The following is a 6148-nucleotide window of genomic DNA, read 5'->3' on the forward strand; positions in this document are numbered from 1 at the left end:
TGAATTGAATTGGTCAGTGATAGGTTGTTTTTATACATTTTAAAATATTTTTTTTCAAATACTACTTTTGTTATATATTTATTATTTAATTTTGCATATTTGATGTTTCTTATAACTTTGAAGATTCGCAATTTGCAAATTTTAAACTCATTTTTAATTGCTAACTATATTCTTGTTTCAAAAATTATAGACTTTTATAAAGGCATTCTATCTTTATACCTATAATTGTGAAATGTTAAAAATTTATAACCACTTTGAAATAAAATAGATTTTTTAAAATAAGTATTCTTATATACTTTATTATGTTACTATTGTCACCTTAGTTTTTCCTAGTACCACCACTACTCACTGCCCACTTGACATATTTCTTTAGATCTTTTTCATTCCAATCAAAAAGATGTTAAATTGAATGGTTTTAAAATATTGAACAAAGAAAACTTGATTATTTTTTACAAAACTAAACAAAAGTGGCATATCATAGATGGAAGTTGTAGTGGTAAGAGGAGAGGCTGTTGTGGCATTAATAATACTCTATAAGATACATTACAATAGTATACTTTTTGATATCATTTATAGTGTAAAAAAAATAAAAATATATTTTTTAAATTTAGAAACAATATTGATAGTTGTATTTAAAAAGATTATATTGTATGAAGAAACCAACTAAATTATTAAAGATATATATATTTATATATAATAAAACAGAACTTAATACAATTTAATTGATTAATATAGATTATATTTTTATTATTTTATCAAAGTTCAATAAAATAAATTAGTTTTAAAAAATTGATTGAAAAAAACTAATATTATATGTTAAGCAAACTAAACAAATATTGTTGCAAATGAACTTTAAATAATTAAATTTATTTTATATCCTTCTAATATTTTAATAAATAATAAAAGTAGAATATACACAAAAATGATTTAAGTATAAAATACATAAAAATAGTTGAATGAATATGACATATTCAATAAATAGTTCAACTTGAATTAATGAAATTTGTGTAATTTAAAATAATAATAATACTAATCTATTATAGTTATAGATATCTATTATATAAGATTGCCCAGGAGGATAAATAGCCGAGACAAAACATGGTTCTCATTTGCTTCATGCACCCTCTCTTTGTTCTCATCAAAAAAGTTAATGTTATTTAGACTTCACACGGCCATTTACTGTTGATCGTATCAAAAGACTACGTTGTCGAGATAATATACTAGATTATTGGTGACAGTATTGGAGTGGCAAGAAGAGGATTTAGCAGGACATAAGAGCAACGACGCTCATAGTTTTGTGATTTATTTTCAAACTCAAGCATACAACAGGGTACAAACATCCCTCGATCACTTTGCATTTGATCACAGTAGGTTGGGTTTTTTTATTTGTTTGCGATGGCGGTTTGTGGTGTTGCAGGAGCATCTCCTTTGCATTTTTGTCCCATGGTGCAGGCCCCAATGCATGTGTTAGGCTTTTTACACATGTTTGTCTATTCCGCTCTTAATGGGTACAGCTCTCGCTGATCATGGTCTCCTCCATTTTTTATTTTTTATTTTTTTTGCTAGGTTGCGTGAGGGGCCTCTCCCTAGTTGCATGAGCGCATTTCCATTCTATCACAAGTTGTGCCATCCTGAGATCATTTCATGGTTTTGATGTCTGTTTCGTATGGATCGTAGCTAAGTCCGTTTCTCCTGCATATTTTTCATAAAGTCCTCTACAATTCCTGCATATTATGGAAAGTGGTCGCAAGAGGTGTTTTGAGGAAATTCCAAAGCCGTACATGCTAGATAAGATCTTCATGGTGTGTATTGTTCACTTAGAAGAAAATGTAATTTACTCTATTCTATGGTATATTAAGTTTGTATTGGATTTTTTGGACCTCATGCAGAGGTGCATATGGACTAAGGAATGTGCAGCATATTGCTGAATCTCACACTCTTCTGGAATTTAGTGAAACAGATATTCGTTCTTCATTGGGATTGAAACCACATTAGATCATGTCGGAAATTTTTTGGAATATTATCTGGACATTAGATTTGTTGCAATGGTTGAACTACACCACCTTACATTTTGATTGCTGCCTGTCAGTGCTAGCTGGATTAGAGACATGAGATTTTCTTAATGGTGTGAGGATTTTTTATGATCAAGGATAGTTCTTAGCAGCAGGAGATGCATGGTTTTGTTTTTTTTAAAATATGGTTTGGAATCGGTTGGTTGTTACAGAGGAACCCAAATTTAATTGCGATTTATAGAGGACGGCAGGCTTTAAAGCGGGGAATATGAGAGACTGTTACAACTGAGTTGAATTTGGTTTTTGTCAACACAAAGATTTTAACTATCAAACCACTTAATTCACCAGCGGACTAATCGACATTATAGCTCATGCATCGTATGGGGTTCACAATGTAGGCGGATTACAAAGGATTGGTATACCAGGTATACTTGTGTGTAATGCATAATGTTTGTTTAATCATTTTTTTCATGGTTTTCCTAGCTACAAGTTTACGTAACCAAACTGATTACACAACGTCTTTTTTTGTCTTAGCATACTTGGGCGGAATGTGGTGGGTGTTGCCGATTACCATGGATTTTGTTATCAATTCGATAATGGAAGTTCTTGGTGTGCGTCAGGTTTAGTGTTTACTTGCTGAGTTCAACATCTCAAAATATTGCAATTACTTGAAAATGTCCTGGATTGTTTCTTGAATTACAGACCTTGAAGTGCTTGAGTCTTCAGCGACTTCTTTAAGACTAAAAAAGAGACTTCTGATAATACTTTCTGCAGTGGCTCACAATCCTTGATCTAAATCGCATACATTTTTTGAATCATTCCTTTCCTCACAAGATTGGGAAGGGTCTAAGACTGAACTTCCTTAATAATCCAGATCAAATTACAAAGAGGAGAATTCGGCAAATTCTTACAAGAGTCTGCCAGACATTTGGCCACAACGGAAGCAACAACTTTGGATGCTGATATTATTTGCAAAATTTTAAAGTAAAAACAGAAAGTTAAATTTAAAGTAAGAACATCTCTTGATTTTGTTTAGTTTCAAGTATCTTTGTACTTCCACAATAGTTAAATAACCTTCTACATTAGTAAAAGAATCTAGACTAAATGAAATACAAATGAAATTGTGATAATGAATTGTGATAATAAATGACAACGACACAAAAATTTATATTTATATGTGTGTATGTTAAATCAATTAAAGATGTCATTTATTTGCAAAAAATTAAGTAAATCCAGTTGGAATTTTTTTTTAAAAAACATATACATGATAATAAAATGAAGAATTATAAAAATTCAAAATTCATTTGTAATTGAGATTAAAAAAAATAAACTGTTTTCCTAATGCCATGTAAAATTCTTATTGATACATGAAAATTGGGAAACATTTATCAAATATCATGTGGTTGGTATTCTACATAATTGATAATGATAATTCTCAAATATTAAATACTTAAATTTATAAAATGATGAAATTTCTTTGCAAGGATTATAGATGTATATAACATATTGAACATACAATATTAAATGTTTGTGATGTTTCTAAAATATCAAACAGTATTTTCATATATAGATTTGAAAAATTATTGTAAAATCAACAGATATCCATATCAGTTTGATATGCTGAAAAAGTTTAATTCCTGAAATTCAATTAGAAATGTTTTCATTTTTTAAAAGTAATATAAATGTAAATACTTCCATGTTTTTGATAGAAATCTATCTTATTAACACCAACAACAAAAATAAATAAAAACAAGTTGTCATTAACATTTTTTTAGATCATCGATAATAACATGTTATTTATTGACAATATGTAAACAAATAAATAAAGCAGATTGAATTGTTTTACATGTGCAGTTAATTGTACATTAAGCCCATGACTTGATTTGTAAAAGGTAAATTATCCCATATAATATTTCCTCAATCTACCATTTTTTTTTTTTGTTTCTAGACTTTTTTGTTATATTAATGTAGAATTAATTTTGAAGAACCTAATTGCAAAATTTTCCTACTAAAATGCAAGGCGAAATGCTTAAAAAGCTGAGATCCTGATATCAACAATCTAAACTTTCTGGAAATCTATGTCAGAAATCCGTGACAACAGCACTGGTTCAACTAGTCTATTATATAAAACAGCTTATGGGGAGACAAATACAAGGATAAACAAGAGGAAATAAAAACTTTCTCTGACTGGCTCATGCCTCGCTGTTTTCATCAAAAAACTGACCAAAACTCAATGTAACAGAGATATTAACTGCTACCTTTAGGGATGTTAACATGCTGTTTCGAGATGTTGCATCATCAGATGCATTCTATGTTCCGTCTGCAATCGTTGTAACAACTGGTCTAAATTGTTCATCGCATTGAGCGCATTCGCATTCCGTTGCGTTTTTTCAGAAGCAACATTCCAAGCGGATGTATATTGATGCCGCCGATGTGTTATGTGTTGTTGAATAGCTGCCTCAATGTCGATTAGATAATCAGACACTCATCTCTAACTTTTATGGACATCTAATTTCTTAGTGGCTCCTCGAGCGCTGGGGTTTGGTGTTAGGGTCGTTGAGGTGATTCAACTCAAACCGGACGTGAGTGGGAATGGTTGGCATGCAACATTCATTAGCGCGTGGCCGCTGATTTGGTGCAGCTCGGTGGCGGGGTCCGCCTGGGCACCTCGCGCAAGGCGCAGCTGAGGCGTTGTGCCGCGCCGGCCACCAGAGTATCGCTGTACTCCGATGCCAAGTACGACCAGAACAACTACACGTTCGACCCCATCAAGGAGTCCATTGTGGCCCGCGAGATGACCCGGCGCTACATGACCGACATGATCACCCACGCCGACACCGACGTGATGGTGGTGGATGCTGGGTCTGCGAGGCTTTCGTGCGCTTACGAGCTGTCGAAGAACCCCAGCGCGAAGGCGGCCATCGTGGAGCAGTCGGTGTCGCATGGAGCAAACTGTTTCGAGAACCATTCAACTGACTTGATGAAAGTCCTGAGGTGAGCGCGACGTTAAGCACGTCTCCATTTTTCGTCTAATGCTGATGTGCCATTCAGACACACCGAATCATGATGTGGGTAACGTTGTTTTCATTTTCATTCTGCAGGAATCTAAGGCAGTGAGGCAAGCCATAGTTGGAATTCTGGCCGCAGGTGCAATATTCCGTTTGTTGGGGTTCACAACTCCAGCAGCAGATCAGAATTTGTTTTGCACTTTCCGTTTCGTCGTCACTTTTTCGAGTGACGCTTTTGAAAGGGTCCACGCTTTTGCTCATCGCAGGAACCGATATGAGAATGTGATAGGATTTAAGATTCTTCACAGTGTTGGGTGTTGAGCGTTTTTACAAGTCGATTGCAGACACAATCACATTGCGCAGGCAACGATGGACAACCCACGGTTCGATCTTAAGTTCCACCAACAAAAAACTTCTATTCTGGCTCAGTCAACTAGCATTTAACTCGATCGACAGCCAGACCGTGGCAAAATCCTTCCCAAAACGACGACGACGTCATCTGGCTCTGGAATCCGATCGTTTCAACACTGCAATCCTTCATAAAATGTGTTGATGGACGTCACAGCAACTGTATAGAATTTTCACAGCTATGAACGAGGAACAATAGAGAGGGATGCCGTTCATGATTTGGCAGTTTGATTCTCTAAATCTGATCTCCAAATTGGTGTTGCACGGCAAGAAGTTGAGATCGATGAGTAACACTAATCCGGGGTTGCCTCTGGCAAAGAGTGTGGAATGTAATATTTGAAATATTCATTTTTGTTTAAAATAAAAAAAACATTTCAAATATTTAATATAAAAAACATGCTTGCCAATTGCAGTGAAAAAACATAAATGGTTCCATTTTTATGCATATACTCTTTCTTTCTTTCTTTCTTTCTTTTTTTTTTTTTTTTTTTTTTTTTTTTCTTCTTGGTCAACATTTCTTTAGGAGTGGTCAATTTTTGACTTGGCAACCAAAAATTAAACTTTTACACCTTTACTATGGCTAGCAACATTGGTTTCCACTAGTGTGTATATATATATATATATTATTAATAGAGATAAATTATATAAATATAAAATATTATTTTATATTCTTATTGTTGTTAGAAATTGAGTAATTGTTTCTTCTTAATTTTATATCTT

General features: G+C 33.4%; 1 pseudogene across 1 annotated transcript; it reads left to right on the top strand.

Annotated features, from left to right (window-relative positions):
• The first annotated feature begins 2560 nt into the window (after positions 1-2560).
• Positions 2561-5779, top strand: LOC112274943 (thiamine thiazole synthase 3, chloroplastic pseudogene; annotated as a pseudogene). The gene is made up of 3 exons (XR_016500026.1): positions 2561-2632; positions 4630-5006; positions 5114-5779. The product of XR_016500026.1 is annotated as a thiamine thiazole synthase 3, chloroplastic pseudogene (transcript).
• Positions 5780-6148: the final 369 nt, after the last annotated feature.

Source organism: Physcomitrium patens, chromosome 22, assembly GCF_059467195.1.
Source record: "Physcomitrium patens ecotype Gransden chromosome 22, ASM5946719v1, whole genome shotgun sequence".
Taxonomy (NCBI): domain Eukaryota; kingdom Viridiplantae; phylum Streptophyta; class Bryopsida; order Funariales; family Funariaceae; genus Physcomitrium; species Physcomitrium patens.